Source organism: Macaca nemestrina, chromosome 11, assembly GCF_043159975.1.
Source record: "Macaca nemestrina isolate mMacNem1 chromosome 11, mMacNem.hap1, whole genome shotgun sequence".
Lineage (NCBI taxonomy): Eukaryota > Metazoa > Chordata > Mammalia > Primates > Cercopithecidae > Macaca > Macaca nemestrina.
The window spans coordinates 54305498-54323483 of NC_092135.1; the positions used below are offsets into that span (position 1 = coordinate 54305498).

The window sequence follows — 17986 nt, forward strand, 5'->3', positions numbered from 1 at the left end:
CAGGAAGTTGGATCAGCTTTGCAGTTTCTGGTTTGATTTGTTGTTGGGATTTCCAGTGTTGCATTAAAACTGTAAATCCCTGAGAGGCTGTAATGTGCAATAACTAAAAATGTAGGGCAAGTTTAGGTGCAGCTTAACTCAAGCTTAAATGGTTATTGTGTCCCTTGCTCAAGGCAAATTCATTTTAGTTAGGGTGGAGATTTCTTCAGAATGAGGTAGATAATTCTGTGGCATTTTCCAGTTCTTATTCAAAGATTCCTAATACATTGTAAAGGCAAACTCTTCTTTTTCTTTTTTTATGTGGGTCTTTTGCTGTAGTTCATTAAAGATGAGAAAAGTTGTATAACGGGAAAATCACTCAAGTAATGGTCAGATGATATGGGATTTGGTCAAATGTCAGCTATCCATCTGCATGGTGCTCCTTGGAATTCTTTTTTTCAAGTCTCTTTCTATCATATGCGTGTACACACACATTTTTTTTTTCTAATTACAAGTATAGTTCATGCTTATTTTAGAAATCTAGAAAATAATGCACACAAGGAAGAAAATAAAAATGATTCATAATACTACCATTCAAAGATGAGATTTTTAACATTTTTGAGTATATTCTTCTAGCCTTCACTTGTGAGTATATATGTGTATGCACATATACTTTAAAACAGAAATATATATATGTATATGTATACACATAGAGACACTGTTTTATTTACTTTTGTTCTCTTCATATTTAATTTTCTACTTGTCCATTACCCCATCTCTATCCAGAGTGTAATTAACGCAGAAAGGATTAATTCCTACAAGGTAAAGAAATTCTAGAATGTCTAATTTATTTAAGGGTGTCCACTTATTTTTAGATTTTTCTTTATTATGATTCTTTTCAGTATGGAGGTGTTGCTTTTTCAAGTCAGAGGAGGTTAAGGGGATGTTGATGGCAGTCATTTGGCATGGTGAGTGACTTACCCCTACTGTCCAGTTTAGATGGGAAAAATGGCAGAAGGCCTTGGAGTGCCAAAGGCCAGGGTTATGGGTCCAGCAGTGCCATGAAAAAGGGAATATAGGCCAGGTACGGTGGCTCATGCCTATAATCCCAGCACTTTGAGAGGCCGAGGTGGGCAGATCACAAGGTCAGGAGATCGAGACCATCCTGGCCAACATGGTGAAACCTACTAGAAACTACTAAAAACACAAAAATTAGCTGGGCATGGTGGTGCGTGCCTGTAATCCCAGCTATTCGGGAGGCTGATGCAGGAGAATCGCTTGAACCAGGGAGTCGGAGGTTGCAGTGAGCCGAGATCGTGCCACTGCACTCCAGCCTGGTAACAGAGCAAGACTCCATCTCAAAATAAATAAATAAATAAATAAAATAAAAAGGGAATATATAGACGATCTCAATCTTTTATGTGAGGACACTGAAGTCCAGGGAAGTTTGTTCAGGCTGAGACTATTGTAGGGTAGACTGACATTGCTGAGTGCCCATTCTGTGATCTCTGCAGAGCACTTGGCTGCCACTGAGTATTATCTGAAAAGCACGCCATGTTGCTGGTAGCTGCTAGACGAATGACCGAAGGAGTAGGCTCAAGTGCACTAGGTGAGGTCAGGCCTGAAGGTCATTGGATTGATACTGGAACCTGGCATTTTGACAGGAATCCTATTAGAAATGCCACTTAGTCACTTGCCTTCTGACTGCTTCATGGTAGGAACAGAGGCTCAAACTATGGCCAAAATTTTTTGGATTAAGTTTAAGTTTTACTTAATATTATCCCAATTTTATCTCAGACATTTTCTCAAAATTATTTCAAAATTTATAGTTGAAGAGAGGCTGTTGAGTATAAATTGCTCATGTACTCTGCTGAATTCCATCAGCTATGTGATTTGACTGACAACAGTGCGATCCTAGCCCACTGGGGTCTGGTGAATTGCATCTGCTCAGCCAGAGTGTTCCTTGAGCTGGAATTGAAATGAATGGCCCTTTAGTTTCCAGTGTGATGCCAACACTCAGGCAATTGACTTTTCCTCTTCAGGCTCCAATAGGGGGAAAATTATGAAATAAAATGGGGATAGGCCAAGCATCCTCAAGATTCAAACCCATAAATATAAATAAGTGTAATTAATCATATGCAGTCTCTCTTGCCTATTAAATCTATACTCAACTGGGTCAGTAAGCTTCACACAGCTCTCAGCTTCCTGGCCTGTGGTTAGTGGGAAATGTTCTGGGTGCCTCAGCCTTTTGAGATGTGACATAGGGTTCTTTTCTAATACGGGTCCAGAATCAGTTCAAATTATAATGAGTTGTGGGGCAAGAAAAGTCACCTGCAAACAACCCCAGCCCAAGGGGAAATAGAAATACAAAAAAGATTTCTGCTGTTGGCTTTTAAGAGGCTCTCTTAGTTGACACTGTCTGTTCATTGTTACTAGCCTGTTAGACTGAATGAGATGAACAGTCTTTCAAGTATGTAAGTTCAATACATATTTACATTCAAGTTTATCCCAAAAGTATTTGTTTCCCTGTTACAGAATCTTGTTTTTGATTGCAGTTGGCATTTTTGCTTGTTTTCTCATTTAATTTGTTAACTCTTTCCCCCTCTCCCGTTGTGTCCTTTTTTCTGTACTTGCATCTACTCATTATGAACATGGCTAATGGTATCCTAATGAAAAAACAACTCTCTCTCTCTCTCTCGTCTCCTGGGGGTCATTGGTGTCATTTGAATATGCCAAGGACAGCACCCTGTGACTGGCAGGTCCCTGGCTGTGCCTGTAGGAGTAGCTGTGTTCCTGTAGGCAAGCAGCAGATTATCACTCTCTCTCTCGCTCTCTTTTTTTTTTTTTTTTTGAGAGAGGGTCTCACTCTGTTGCCCAGGGTGGAGTGCAGTGGTGAGATCTCGGCTCACTGTAGCCTTGACCTTCCAGGCTCTACTTTTACTCTTATTACCCTAAAAGGCATCCTCTATACTGCAGCTAGGGCATTTCTTCCTTTCTTTCTGAAATATAAATTTCATTGTATCATTGTACTGATTAAAATCCTCCACTGACTTTTTCTGTTTGTTTATGAGATAGTGTCTCACTTTGTCACCCAGGTTGGTGTGATCATGGCTCACTGTAGCCTCCAACTCCTGTGCTCAAGCAATCCTCCTGCCTCAGCCTCCTGAGTAGCTGGGACTTGTTACCATGCCCGGCTAATTTTTCTATTTTTTGTAGGGACAGTGTCTCACTGTGTTACCTAGGCTAGTCTCAAACTCCTGACCTCAAGCGATCCTCCCACCTTGGCCTCCCCAAGTGTTGGGATTACAGGCATAAGCCACCACATCCAGCCTATGTCAGTTATCCTCTAACCTATTATTTCATCTTTATTTGTTCCTAGTAATTCTCACTTTCAAAATATTTAATTTTTATATTTGTTTACATGTTTATTTTTGTCTCTTCCAATCCATGAGAGTAGAGGAATTCCCAGGCCTTGGAACAGTGCTGGGGATCTACCAGGCATTCAGTCAGTCCCAGTTGAATGAATGTATGTTACCTGAACCAATGCTTCTCCTCCTGTCTTCTCCACTTGGGTAGGTCCTTCAGGGATACTTTCCTGAGTATTTGATGGAACTCTTGCTTTGGTTATATTCGAAGACATTACAATTTTAATCTTACCTTTGCTAATGGCATGTTTTTAATAAGCCAGTTCTCAAGGAATTTTCGTTTTTTAGGAGCAGCAGATGGGTTTTTTGGGTCCATTTATCTGCAAACATTTCTTTAAATCAAGGAGAGCACAGAAAAACTACCCATTGGGTAGTTAGTTTCATTCACAGCGTGTATAGCAAAATCCAGATGTTTTATGGTAGGCTCTACTAACCTGAAACACATAAAAGAAGGGGGTAAAAAGGTCCCTGAAAAGTTAGAGCCAGAACATTGAAAACCAAGTGTTAAAATTCTAGTAAGTAGCTCCTTTAGCCTTGCTTAGAGCTATTTACTTGTATTTGAAACACAGTTAACTAACTTGGCCCTCATTTTTCTAACCACAGTGGTAACAATGATAAGTTAATGGGTGCAGCACACGAACATGGCACAAGTATACATATGCAACAAACCTGCACATTGTGTACATGTACCCTAGAACTTAAAAGTATAATAATAATAAAAAAAGAAGTGATCTCAAAGATAAACAGGGAAGATTATCATCAGCCTGATAGTTTGGAAGAAACAGGAAAATTTTATAAAGCTGAGAGAGGAAGAATTCATACAGGAACAGACTGGGGCTTGGGACCACAAAGTAAAGGAGTTAATAGTGTTATCAATCCTACTATTCCTGAGGCCATCACCTTATCATAGCATGTACATATGGATGGCTGTGAGTCATCAATAATTGAAATCATGGTTAATATTCTTTATTTAAAAAGCCAAAGTGTGACTTACGTTTTTGAAATATAGTATTTTAACCCAAAAGAATACAGAATTTTTTTTTTTTTTTTAACTGTGTACTCCACTCAGATATAAACTCTTGGAATGCAGGGATTTTTTTGTGTGTGTTGTCAGTTGTTTGCTCAGTGCCTGACACATGATGGATGATCAGTAAATAATTATTGAATAAAACCATGAATGCAAATTTTAATTATCTAGCAGTGCTCAATAAATAGGACATTAAGAGAATGCCACATTTAATGCATGAGGGTTGTTTTCCCCTCTGCATCTATTGAATGAGGGAAAACCATAAAGTAATAAACTTTTAAAGTTAAAATAGCTTTGGACATTTTGAAGGCTAACTCATATATAGTTGGAGTGAGGATCAGCAAGTTCAAGTGATTTGCCTGAAATCACAGAGGAAGTTAGTGGAAGAGACAGAATTACAAGGGAGTCTTTCCTTCCGGAATACCCCCTGGTGATTTTCTTTTTTAATTTAGAGTTTTAGGAATACAATATAGAGAATTATATATTTTTGGGAAAGAATATAGAGTTCTTTTTTTTTAAAAAAAAAAAGATCAGTGACAGCTTTAAAAGGAAAATTGAGTGGAACCCTTTATTTTCTCTATTTATGCTATATAAATTTTAGACCTGTCATCTCTGTGGTATTAGCTGTGTAATGTTGAAACCCAGCATCTTACGCACAATGACTAGACTATAGTACTTGAATGCTTTTCATGAGGGGGTGTACCAGCCCTTTTAAAAAGAAAAGAAATATCTTTTTATTTAGTTTGGAAAGGATGCGTCATTCAACTGGGGAGAGTAAGATCTTATGACCAAGACCATTTTAGCCGAAATGACTGAGATAGAAATACAACTTTCGTTATTATTTTTGCGTCGGTGAAGGAAAACAGTATATTTTCTTCACGTTTTTTGATGTGGGGATGGAGCATTTAGGAAATACATTGTTTTCACATACTTTAAATGGGAATTTTGTTAGCAGTATGCATTACTTCAATCTGTTTCGCTTATCTGATTCTTATTTCCTTAATGAGTCAGATATTTTTAGGAAGTGGAATCAGTAAGCTAAATATTCTAATACGTGGTTATTTTGACTACAGTACATCTCAGGTTTCCTTTTTCATGTATGCATTGTATCTGTGCTTTGGCTCTTTGTTGTAGTTCCATTTATACTTGTGGATTATTAGATGTATGAGGAGTAAATTTTACATGTAAATTTCAACAGGTTATAGGAGAAAAAAGAGTACAGGATGGAAAAAGTAGTCAGCTTTGTTTCCTAGGGATCTTCTCGCTGTCAAGGAAACGGAGTGACTGGTCTCCCCACCCCAGCGCACTTCTTGGTCTCTTGTTTTTTGTTTTTTTTTTTTTTGAGACGGAGTCTCGCTCTGTCGCCCAGGCTGGAGTGCAGTGGCCGGATCTCAGCTCACTGCAAGCTCCGTCTCCTGGGTTCACGCCATTCTCCTGCCTCAGCCTCCCGAGTAGCTGGGACTACAGGCGCCCGCCACCTCGCCCGGCTAGTTTTTTGTATTTTTTTTTAGTAGAGACGGGGTTTCACCGTGTTAGCCAGGATGGTCTCGATCTCCTGACCTCGTGATTCGCCCGTCTCGGCCTCCCAAAGTGCTGGGATTACAGGCTTGAGCCACCGCGCCTGGCCTTCTTGGTCTCTTATAACTCTCAGTCACCGCTACTACCTTACATATATGTGGAGTGATGTTTGTAATAGAGCTGTATTCAAATTGAGAACTTTCTTTTACAATGTGCAAGTAAATTAACTGAAGTTATTGTGCTATAGCTAATTATTATTGAAAACTCAGTCATAATTAAAAAAATAAGCTCAGGATTTCTTAAGCCATCTTCAACAGATATTTCCCGAAATACATTTCTAATGGCATATAATGCAATTGCAACAGGAACTTTTGAAAGAATTGGTACATTTTCTTTTTTTTTTTTTTTTTTGAGACCGAGTCTTGCTCTGTTGCCCAGGCTGGTATGCAGTGGCACAATCTTGGCTCACCGCAACCTCCACCTCCTGGGTTCAAGTGATTCTCCTACCTCAGCCTCCTGAGTAGCTGGGACTACAGGCACCTGTCACAACGCCTGGCTAATTTTTGTATTTTTAGTAGAGACGGGGTTTTACCATGTTGACTAGGCCGGTCTTGAGCTCCTGGCTTCAAGTGATCCACCTGCCATGGCTTCCCAAAGTGCTGGGATTACAGGCGTGAGCCACCGTGCCCTGCCATTTTCTTCTTGAGTGATAAAAATAATGAACAAACACTAAGAAAATTAAAGTCAGATTTTCAGTTTTGAAAGCTTTTCAGTTATGTTTGTGCTTATTACATTGGAAGCCTAGTTCTCTTCAGATGTAATATCTTCTACATCTGTGCTATTTTAAAAAGAAGAGATTTTAGAACAATAATCTTGAAGTTTCTTAAGATTTTTTTTTTGTCTTCAAAGAAAAATGCCTAATTTAGTAGATAGTCTTTCCTAATTCATAGTGGTATATTTCACATAAATGTACGCTGTTTAAAAACAACAAAACAGATGTCTGATTAAGATCCAGGTAAATGGAAACTTGATTATCTGAAGCACCCTTTTCTCTGAACATGTTATTTAATTGAAATTGTTTTATGGCATATTTCTTCTGAAGAGAGTTAAAGTTCATTATTGCCCTTATATATATAAAACCATTTCATCTGATTCACAGTGCCTCAGCAGTATTTTATAATATCTAAGGCCTTTTTAAAGCACACTAATTTATATGGTGAAGTGGACTTTCTCTTCTTTCTTTTCTTTTCTTTTCTTTTTTTTTTTTTTTGAGATGGAGTTTTGCTCTTGTTGCCTAGGCTGCAGTATAGTGGCGTGATCTCGACTCATTGCAACCTCCACCTCCCGGGTTCAAGTGATTCTCCTGCCTCAGCCTCCCAACTAGCTGGAATTAAAGGCATGTACCATGCCCAGCTAATTGTGTATTTTTAGTAGAAGCTGGGTTTCACTATGATGGTCAGGCTGATCTCGAACTCCTGACCTCAGGTGACCCCCTCACCCTGGCCTCCCAAAGTGCTGGGATTATAGGCATGAGCCACCATACCCGGCGTGGACTTTGTTTTCTTGCAAAACATTTTACAGTATGTATTCAACAGCCATGATTGTCGTTACTCTGTAAGGCTTTGTTAGTTTTAATAAATTTTGAGGGAAGGCTTGATATGTTTTAATCTTAAGACAGACATTTAAAGCTCTTTGATTTGCAGCTTATTTTCTAGCAAGGTAAAGGACTTCCTTTCTTCCTTCCTTCCTTCCTTCCTTCAAGGTAAAGGACTTCCTCCCTCCCTCCCTCCCTCCCTCCCTCCCTTCCTTCCTTCCTTCCTTCCTTCCTTCCTTCCTTCCTTCCTTCCTTCCGTCCTTCCTTCCTTCCTTCCTTCCGTCCTTCTCTCATTCTATTACCTGTGCTGGAGTGCAGTGGTGCCCTCACAGCTCACTGCAGCCTTGAATTCCTGGGTTCAAACAATCCTCCCACTTCAGTCTCCTGAGTAACTGGTACTACAGGCATGCGCCCTCATGCCCAGCTAATTAAAAATACTTTTTTGTAGAGACAGGGTCTCGCTTCCCAGGCTGGTCTTGAACTCCTGGCCTCAAGGGATCCTCCTGCCTGGGTTTCTCAAAGTCTGAGATTATAGATGTTAGCCACCCACCACTCCAGGCCTTTTTCTTGTTTTGATTACTGAAGTAGATTCTATAACAGCATGTAAAATGTAAAAGAGCATTTATGCTGCCAAAGGAATGTCAACCATTATCTTAACCCAATAAAGGGTTAGTAAAGGGGCAGAAAGACTGAAAGAAGCACAGGACTAGTATGGTCTGTTTGACTAATGAACTTCTTTTGAATGTTATCAGTGCATGTGTTTCATTGATAACATTCCTGCCTCCTCAAGGCAGATTTAAAGTTTTTTTCCCCTGTTGTGCTATCTCTTTTTCATGCTAAGTCAACCATTTCTTGTTAGTTGATATATAAATGCAAGTTTGTTTAATTCCATACTAGGCATGGTATCTACTCAGTTCTTTAACCTGACTTGTGTTTTTATAAGGGATTGGCATTTTTGTGAAGGAATGCTTCAAGTTTTCACTTGGGAGGAACATTTTATTTTGGGGCTCCTAGGGTTACCCTCAATTATGCATATGGTAGGCAAAGAAGGCAGAAATATATTTTAATGGAATATTAAAGATGGGATTGTACAACTTTAAACACAAATCCGTGAATATATCTAGAGTGATACAGAATATATATTAACTGATTTTAAAATGAATTTAAAATGGAATACAAATTCACTTGGATGCACTAACTATAGTTCTTTATGACTTTTATAGCAATTGTATGGAAAGCAAACATAATAGAAAGTATTCTATTATGGATTAAGCTGTGATTATTTGCATTTAATGCATATAATGAGCTTCATTGATTTCTTGTAATTCTATAGTGAACCTCATGAAATAAAGAAAAAGGGTCAAATTTGTGACTGTAGTTCCCGTGTGCATTTTAGAAATGTTAGAAAGCATATTATATGGCAGTTGCCTTGGAAATGGCGTATATTTTGTAAAAAATTGGGTCTTAAATAATACATCACTACTAGAGTGCAAACATATATCCATGTGTTCCTCTAAGGCTCCCTCCCTTTCAATCCTTTTTTGTTTTAGGCGACTTTGTGAAATAAATGCTCGATTAACAGTTATGACATTATATATTAAACTTAACCCCCCCATCACACATCAGAAATCCTCATGTAATAATATTTGAGATAAATTTTTTATAAACAGTGACTTTTAACTGGCTCACTTTAAATAGTTATTGACCTTATTTTCTCCTTCTTTTGTACCTTTTACTTGCATTTTTTGAACTCTGCCCCTGAAACCAGCTCAACCCGTCTCTTAGCCAACTTCTCCTGTCAAGCTTCCAGGCTCCTGCCCTCCTTTGAGGCTGAGAAGTGGTCCTGGGCCAACCTCTTTCTCAGTCATCCATAGCTGTGGGTTTGCTTCTAAAATGATATAACTGACATAAAGGTGACCCAGGGAGACAAATAATTTTCTAGCTTTCAACTATGTGAATTGGTATAAATATAGTGTTTATTTTCTTTCACTTTCTCTTCGTTTCCTGATTTTTTTTTTTCCCTCATTCTTCTTTATGGAAATACTCTTCCTCTGTTCAAATTGTTTACTTTCTCTTGGGGTGGGCCCTTCTGGCAGTAATTGCCTGGGGAAATAAATGTATTGGAAGTGAAAGAACCTGCCCTTCTTGGAAGCAGACTGGCCTTTTGATAGGTGTGGAAGTCAGGGACAGAGCTAGAGTCTGGATGCCTTCCCAGGAATGTGTGAGTGTGTTGCTTTAGCTTCTTCCGCCACAGTCCAAAATTTTGTGTATTTAGAACCTGAGGATCATGTTTCACACACTTCTGTTGACTTTTATTTGGTTCTTTGATTTATCTTGCATTATCAGGATAATGGTTTTCTCAGTGACTTCGGAAAAGCCCTTTTGTTTGTTATTTGATATTCTGTTTAGTGTATATATTCTTTACAACTATAGGTTGTTATTGTTGTGTTTGTGTGTTTTTGCTTTTGATATAATAGAGGAAAGGCTAAAGAAGGTGAAGGAAGGATAAAAGTGTCTTTTGTTTTCTTAGGACTTGATACATTCACTTCTTTCCATAGGGATTGTCTTTTGTGAAGAACCCTTGGGTCAATTTCCTGTCCCGTCTTGGCCTAAATCCTTTTTAAAAACAACAACAAAAAAGGAGAATTCACTTTCAGTTTACAGACTACACCTCCTCTCTATTTCCAGAGAACAGGCTATGTGACTCTTCTGTTTGCCTATTTTGTTCATTTAGGTCTGACAGCTTTCAAAAAGTACACTCGAGGGCTCTCTGTGTGTTTCTGTAGGAATCACACGTGTAAGATATATGTGTGTAAGTCCTTCTCTGCTTGGCTGGGGGGAATGCATTTGCAGGCAGAGTACTAGTCATGATCCCCACGGTAAAGTAAACCTTGGGGAAAGGGTAGTACATGGTGTGCTTTGATTGTTACTCGGTGTGTCTGAACTATGAGATACCTCCTTCAAGGGGATTGTACAAAACATTTGTTATCACATTAATTGGAATAATAAAAGGTTTGCTTGCTAAAACACATCTAGTTCAAGCCACCCAGAGATCTTGACTTTTATAGTTAAAACGGTGCTGCTGGGAGACAAGATGCTTTTGAGCTCACTCCTTCTTCTGTTTTACTATGGACTTGCTGTGAAGCTGTCTGATTACAGACTCGTTTGCTAGGACCTTCTCTGATGAGGTTCTGTATGCTTATTTTGTAAGACTCATGCACTTTTCTTCAATAAGTCACTGGATTCGTATGCGAGTGTGAGGTCTGACCCTCTGAGTTGTGCCTTCCATGGGTGTGACAGTGTGACACGACTCAAAATAGTTGAAGGAGTGGGTTTTGCATGCACAGCTACAGGAGCGGGTGGCTGCACAGATGAAGTGTAAGGAGCATTTGCTACCTTTGGACCACAAAAGGCTTAGGTAAAGGGCTGAGTAGATTAAAGGGCTACCTCTAGGTTACATCTTGGGGTTTTTATTTAATGTTTGAAATGCATTGTACATCTAGATTTCTCAGTGTAGGTGATTGGAAGAGCATGGATCGCTTCTGTTTATTTTTAATTTCTTTTTTCTTTTTAATTTTTCTGGGTACATAGTATGTATACATATTTTTGGGTACATGAGATAATTTGCTACAGGCTTGCAATGTGTAACAGTAATATCAGGGTAAGTGGGGTATCCATCTCCTTAAGCATGTTATTTCTTTGTGTTACGAGCATTCCAACAAACACTCTTTTAGTTATTTTAAAAGGTACAATAAGTTATTGTTGACTACAGTCACCCTGTTCTATCAAATACTAGATCTTATTCATTCTAACTACATTTTTGTACTCATTAACCATCCCCACCCCAACCTCACTACCATCTCCAACCTTTGGTAGCCATCCTTCTACTCTCTGACTCTTTGTCTCCATGAGTTCATTTGTTTTTATTTTTGGCTCCCACAAATGAGTGAGAATATGCAAAATTTGTCTTTCTGTGCCTTACTTATTTCACTTAACATGATGTCCTCCAGTTTTACCCGTGTTGTTGCAAATGAAATGATCTCATTCTTTTCTTTTTTGAGACGGAGTCTCGCTCTGTCACCCAGGCTGGAGTGCAGTGGTGTGATCTCAGCTCATTGCAACCTCCGCCTCCCAGGTTCAAGTTATTTTTCCTCCTGTCTCAGCCTCCTGAGTAGCTGGGATTACAGGCGCCCACCACCATGCCTGGCCAATTTTTTTGTGTTTTTAGTAGAGATGGAGTTTCACCATGTTGGCCAGGCTGGTTTCGAACTTCTGACCTCAAATGATCTGCCCACCGTGGCATCCCAAAGTGCTAGGATTACAGGCGTGAGCCACTGTGCCCGGCCTGATCTCATTCTTTTTTATGGCTGAATACTACTTCATTGTGTATATGTACCACATTTTTGTTATCCATTTGTCTGTTGATGGACACTTAGGCTGATTGAAAATCTTGGCTATTGTGACTAGTGCTGCAATAAACATGGGCATGCAGTATGGGATGCCTTTATGTCTTGCTGGAGAATACATGCCCCAAGCCTTGTTGTTGAAATTACTCTTCTGTAATTGATGTTTGAGCTGTACTCTCTGCCCCTCCACTGGTCATGCTTGTAAGGGATACAGAGAAATATGCTTACTTCTATGCTGGTATAAGAATGAAAACCCTGAAAAGTTCCCATTTTTTCCTTAAACTAATGTAGAGCATGGGGATTAGAAAGGTAATTGAGGTTTCTATATAAGAAACCACAAAGATAGGAGAGTTTTTGTAAATATAAAGGTATTACAGGAAAGGGGTCCCCGTCCAGATGCCTAGAGTGGGGGTTCTTGGATCTCATGCAAGAAAGAGTTAAAGATGAGTCTATAAAGTGAAAGTGAAGGAATAAAAGAAGGACTACACAGGGCTGCTGGTTGCCCATTTTTATGGTTATTTCTTGATTATATGATAAACAAGGGGTGGCTTATTTTACCCAGCTCCTATTCAAGATGGAGTTCCTCTGGTTCACACGCCTCTGACAAAGGGACCCAGGGCTTATTCCACAGAGGAGTGATAAATGTATTTGCATGGATTCTTTTTTTCAACATTTGATTTTTTTTTTTTTTTTTTTTTTGAAGACAGGGTTTTGCTCTGTCACCCAGGCTGGAGTGCAGTGGTATGATCATGGCACATTGAAGCTTGACCTCCTGAGCACACATGATTCCTCCCACTTTGGCCTCTTGAATAGCTGAAACTAGAGGTGTGCGCCACCATGCCCAGCTAATTTTTTAAATAGAGATGGAGTCTTGCTTTGTTGCCCAAGCTGGTCTTGAACTCCTGATATCAAACAATCCTCCTGCCTTGGCCTCCCAAATTTCTGGGGTTACAGGTATGAGCCACTGGCCCAGCCTATTTGCATGATTCTTACTTATGCTAAATTTATATTTTGATAAGTAAGGCTGCTGGAAGAGAGAAGATAAGACAGGAAGATGAGGAGGAGAGTGAGTACTTTTTAGAGATTTCAGAGGCCAGGAAGTGCGATCTGGTTCTGGAATAAATTTGCTTATGCATAGTTGCCTTGCCTATGAATGGGAGGAGGCAGAAGTGGTGGGTGCACTCAGGGATTTACATGAAGTAGGATGTGAGGAGTTGTTCTTTGTTAAAAGTCACTGTCTATAATGGGTGCCCTACAAGGACATCTACGAATTCAGCTGAGCCAGATGAGTTGCAGCAGTCAGGTACAAACAAGGGTCAGCAAACTTTGAGAAGTGGCAAATTTAGTTTTTGTTTGCTAGCAGTAAGACATTTTATTGTGTAGCAATTACATCTGTCAGTTTTAGGCAAAAGTTTCCCAAGTACCTATTACTCTTAGGAGTTTTAGACCCAAATATCCATCTGTTTGCTGTTTTCTGTGAGTAGATGTTCCATCAAGATCTCAAATTTTCTTAGTTGCAAGCTGAGCTTCTCTTCTTCCTTAACCCTGCTTCTCTTTCTGATCTTAATATTGAAATGTTGGGGCCATTTTCCAGCTGCCCGAACTAAAACCGCCTACTGTGTTCAGTCTGTTCCTGCTGCCTCCTGTAGTTGGTTGTCAGGTCTTGTCATGCTCTCTAATTGAGTGCAGTCCTTAGAGAGTTTTGCAAAACATCCGCCTCTAGATTTGCACTCTTTAATGTTGCCTTAAACCAGGCGCTCCTCTCACACGGGATCTATTTCATTGCCCTCTAATTGGTCTCTCTGTCTTCTTAAGCTTCAACACAAAAATCTACTTGAGTAGTCTTTACAGAGCATTAGACAAAACATCTTACTTCCTTACTCTACAGCCTCTACTCCCCATTGCCAACAGGATATCCCAGAAATATCTTACTTCATGTGTACACAGTCTTCCTCTCTCTTGCCCCCTGGACTTTTTTTTAAACCCCATTTCTAGCTGCACATCATCTCCAGCCAAACGAGATAACTACTTGTACGCCTAGAACGTACCATGATGCTCCCCTTTCTCCTCCAGTTGTCTTTCTCTATAACGTTCCCTACTCACTCCCCTCCAAATTCTTTTTTTTCCCCTTCAATACCCTTCTCCAAAATCCTGTATTCACTGAAGCCTTCTTTAATTCTTTTAGAGTCAGTTTCTTGCAACATTAAAATGATACAGCACCTTGCTTTTTTTTTTTTCAATCAGGCTATTTATAACACTCAGCATAGCACAACTAGTTATAAGACAGAGTTCAGAGTTACAAGACACACTTTGATATTTAGTCCTACAAATAGATTATTAATTCCTTGTGGGCAGTTAGTTGATAATCTCACAGATATATTTAGTTGAGCACCATTTGTTTAGGTTTTGCTTAAACAAATGGTGTTCTCCTTGCAAGAATTAGCGCTAGCTCTGGTCTGTGTCAATGCAGCAGCCAGTCCTGAGTCAGCATATATGTGATTTAATTAAAAGGCTATAAAACATGGATTTGAAGCTATGACAAATAAGCTAATTCTATTTTTTAATATTTTTTCCCCTCTGGTTTCCTTGAACATTTATTGCAGAAGTTAGTAAAGATTTGTGTATATTTTTGGTCCCCTTCTTTGCTAGTTTTCTGGTAAAACTGTTACTTAGAAGGAAATAATCTTTTTTTGTTTTGTTTGTAATCATTGTGAAAACGTTTCTCCTTACAATGGTAAATGGGTACATGTCGTCCACAGCATATGGTTTATATCATTCTAAATTTCTTCTTTCAGCATTAAAGTTCTTTTTTAAATTTTTTATTTTTTGAGACAGGGTCTTACTCTGTTGCCCAGACTGGAGTGCAGTGGTGCAATCTTGGCTCACTGCAGTCTCCGCCTCCCAGGCTCAAGGAATTCCCTTGCCTCAGGCTCCCGAGTAGCTAGGATTACAGGCGCGTGCCTCAACCGCCTGGCTAATTTTTGTATTTTTAGTAGAGGCAAGGTTTCAGCATGTTGGCCAGACTGGTCTTGAACTCCTGACCTCAAATGATCCACCCACCTCGGCCTCCCAAAGTGCTGGGATTACAGACGTGAGCCAATGTGCCCGGCCCTACAACAAAGTTCTTACATTACTTGGCAGAAGATTACTAGTAGATATTTTTCTAGAGACTTCTTTATTGCCTTGGAGATTAACCCAAATGCCAAGGGACTGAACATTTGGGTGATTGTTTGAGAATAGGTCCTTCTTTTGGGAGTGACAACAAAATATGGTATAGCTTTTGGGGAGAAGTTGCCTTTTGAGACCAAAGGCAGGGCAGAACCACCCAGGGATCAAGAACATAAACTCAGTCTTGTTTTCTCACTTACTAGGCAGTGACTTTGGGGAAATCCCCGATTTCCTCTGAACTACCACTGCCCCTTTTATGAAATTAGATGTTGTGAGGGTGAAATGAGCTGATGTGTATAAAGAATTAAAAGCGCAGTACCTGTTACCTAGTAAATAATAAATGGCAGTGATTGTTATTGTAACATTTATAATAATAACAACAATCATAATGATTATCTTAGGAAAGTCAAGTGAAACTGACTGATTCTTGCCTTTGTTTTTGAGTTAGCCAAATGACCATACAGAAGTATTTGATCACATTAGAAATAATGAGCCCCCAAGCATACATTACTTTTTGAAATTATTGAAAAAGGAAAACTCTTTATTGATTATAGTTGATATTATTGCTAACTCTGCAAGATGATATGAGAATGTAGTTTTTTGATAGTATTAGTGGCTCATTGGGAAAATGCATGAAAATATCCTCCTTTGTAAGTTTTTGTCTCTGACACATCAAATTAAAACAATACTAGCAGGTAGGCAGGGAACATAGGGACCCACTCATTTGGAAATACTAGCTTCAAACTTAACTGGCTGAATGAACACGTCTGAGAATGAAACATTTTCATTGACTGTGTTATATATAACATCCCTCAGTTGGCCATGTTGATGTGTGGTATCCTTTGTGAGGTCAGCAGTGACATTATCAACAAGACAGAAGCAGTGATAAGTCAATCAGTCACAACACTCATATCCTAGGGACCACCATGCTGCTATGAGTCAGGCATGTGCATTGTTTAAGGTAAATAGTAAATAGAACTAGGACTTTATTCTGTGTCTCCAGTTGTCAGAGGAACCCAGTTAACCTTGAGATAGCATGCTATCTGGCTGCTAGGGCTTCCATTGTTGTGTGATAGGCACCCATGTGAACATTTACAGCAGTACCTTGATTGGTGATAGTGAGCTATGACAACTGGGTATCTGCTAAGTTAGGGTTTTTACTATCCCAGCAACCTAGGATGTAAGGTTTTGCCTAGGGTTGACTGAATGATAAATGGTGGCCTCTCACCAGCATACACCAACTGTCCTGCATAATTTGGGAAAGAGAAGATGGTTGATACAGCAAAGGGACAGTAAAGAAGAGACCTCCAGCAGCAGAGTATACAAATACCTAGTGAATATTTTCCTGGTAAGAATCTTTACAGGATTTTTTTTAGAGATAGGATCTAGTTCTGTCTCCCAAGTCTGGAGTGCAGTGGCACAATTGCAGTTCACTGCAAGCTCAAACTCCTGGACTCTAATCCTGGGAAGAATCTTAATTAAGAAGACAAATTTTAGAATTTAGGAGTTTGTCAGGAAGAATGAGATCAGAAGAAAAAAATTTAAAAAATGTCACCACATATCAGTATATAACTTATAGTATCCTAAAATGAGTTTTCTATAGAATCATAGTTATCAACTATATTGCAATTCTTTATTTAGGATAGTATGATAATAGATACAGTTTATTCAGTGTGGACCCAAATATTTAACTGTATCATAATTTTGTTGAGATACTTTTTTTAGTATCCTAGGTTAAAACTACCTTCATAATAAATTATCTTCTTGAGTTGGGAGGTATCAGTGGAATGTAAGGTGTGTTGTCCAGACAGGCCAGTGCTCCACCCCTACAAGGAAATAGGGTAGTGGCTTCCCTGTTTCCCTGCTTTTGTGAATGGAAAGTCTTAGGCAGGTCAAATTACTCAACTCTAGAAATTTTTTTAGTTGATCACACAGGGTTATCTTTTTATGTTTAACAGTAAAAGCGGACAAAAGGATTTTTGGTGGAATTTTCATTTTTGTGCAATCTTTTTAGTTTCTGAAAAAGTTAAAGAATAATTTTTAAGTCCTCAACAAAACTTTAGAAAATTCCATTATCAGTCCAGTGGTGGAAAACAAGTGAGAGGAAAGAAAGTTAAGAGCTAAGACAGCGCAGAACTTGAGAAATATTTAGTGGAGCCCAGTGTGGGGTGGCTCATGTTTGTAATCCTAGCACTTTGGGAAGTCAAGGTAGGAGATTGCTTGAGGCTAGCTTGGGCAACATAACAAGACTTTGTCTCTACAGAAAAAAAAAGAAAAAGAAAGAAAGAGAGAGAGAAAGAGAAAGAAAGAAAGAAAAGGAAAGAAAGGAGAGAAAGAAGGAAAAATCAGCCATGCATGGTGGCATGCACTTGGTAGTATGAGCTACTTGGGAGAATCACTGGCCTAGGAGTTTGATTTTACAGTTAGCTATGATTGAACCACTGCACTCTGGCCTGGGTGACAGAGCCAGACACTGTCTCTACAAAATGCGAGAAAGAAAAAAATACAAATACAGTGAGCACAAATATACAGTGAGTGCTTGATCTGGAGGGTTTTCTCTTAAAATGTTGGTGTCATGCAACTCTGGCTAGGAGAAAACTTTTCTTTTTGTTGTTAAGTTCCCCCAATGAAAGGAATTACAGCAGGTTAAATTGGTCAGTTTGTGAAAGCATTAAGGCGTTAATACCTCTGACTTCTTATCTATAAAGTCTACTCTTTTTTTTCCTTTTTTTTTTTTTTTGGAGACAGTCTAGCTCTGTCACCCAGGCTGGAGTGCAGTGGCGTGATCTCGGCTCACTACAACCTCTGCCTCTTGGGTTCAGACCATTCTCCTGCCTCAGCCTCCTGAGTAGCTGGGATTATAGGCGCC

At 39.2% G+C, this 17986-nt stretch overlaps 1 protein-coding gene across 6 annotated transcripts in view; it reads left to right on the forward strand.

The window, feature by feature from the left end:
- The window catches only part of LOC105493221 (glycerol-3-phosphate dehydrogenase 2), a 148954-nt gene that overhangs the window by 22448 nt on the left and 108520 nt on the right, over positions 1–17986 (forward strand). Inside the window, exon 1 of one of the 6 annotated variants that reach the window (XM_011760745.3) lies at positions 15994–16078. The exons of 4 other annotated variants lie outside the window; for them this stretch is intronic. The gene's annotated coding sequence lies outside the window, so the exon portion shown is untranslated. Of the gene's footprint in view, positions 1–15993; positions 16079–16130; positions 16466–17986 lie in introns of those variants that run through there. One more of the 6 variants, XM_011760746.3, reaches the window with a different exon arrangement.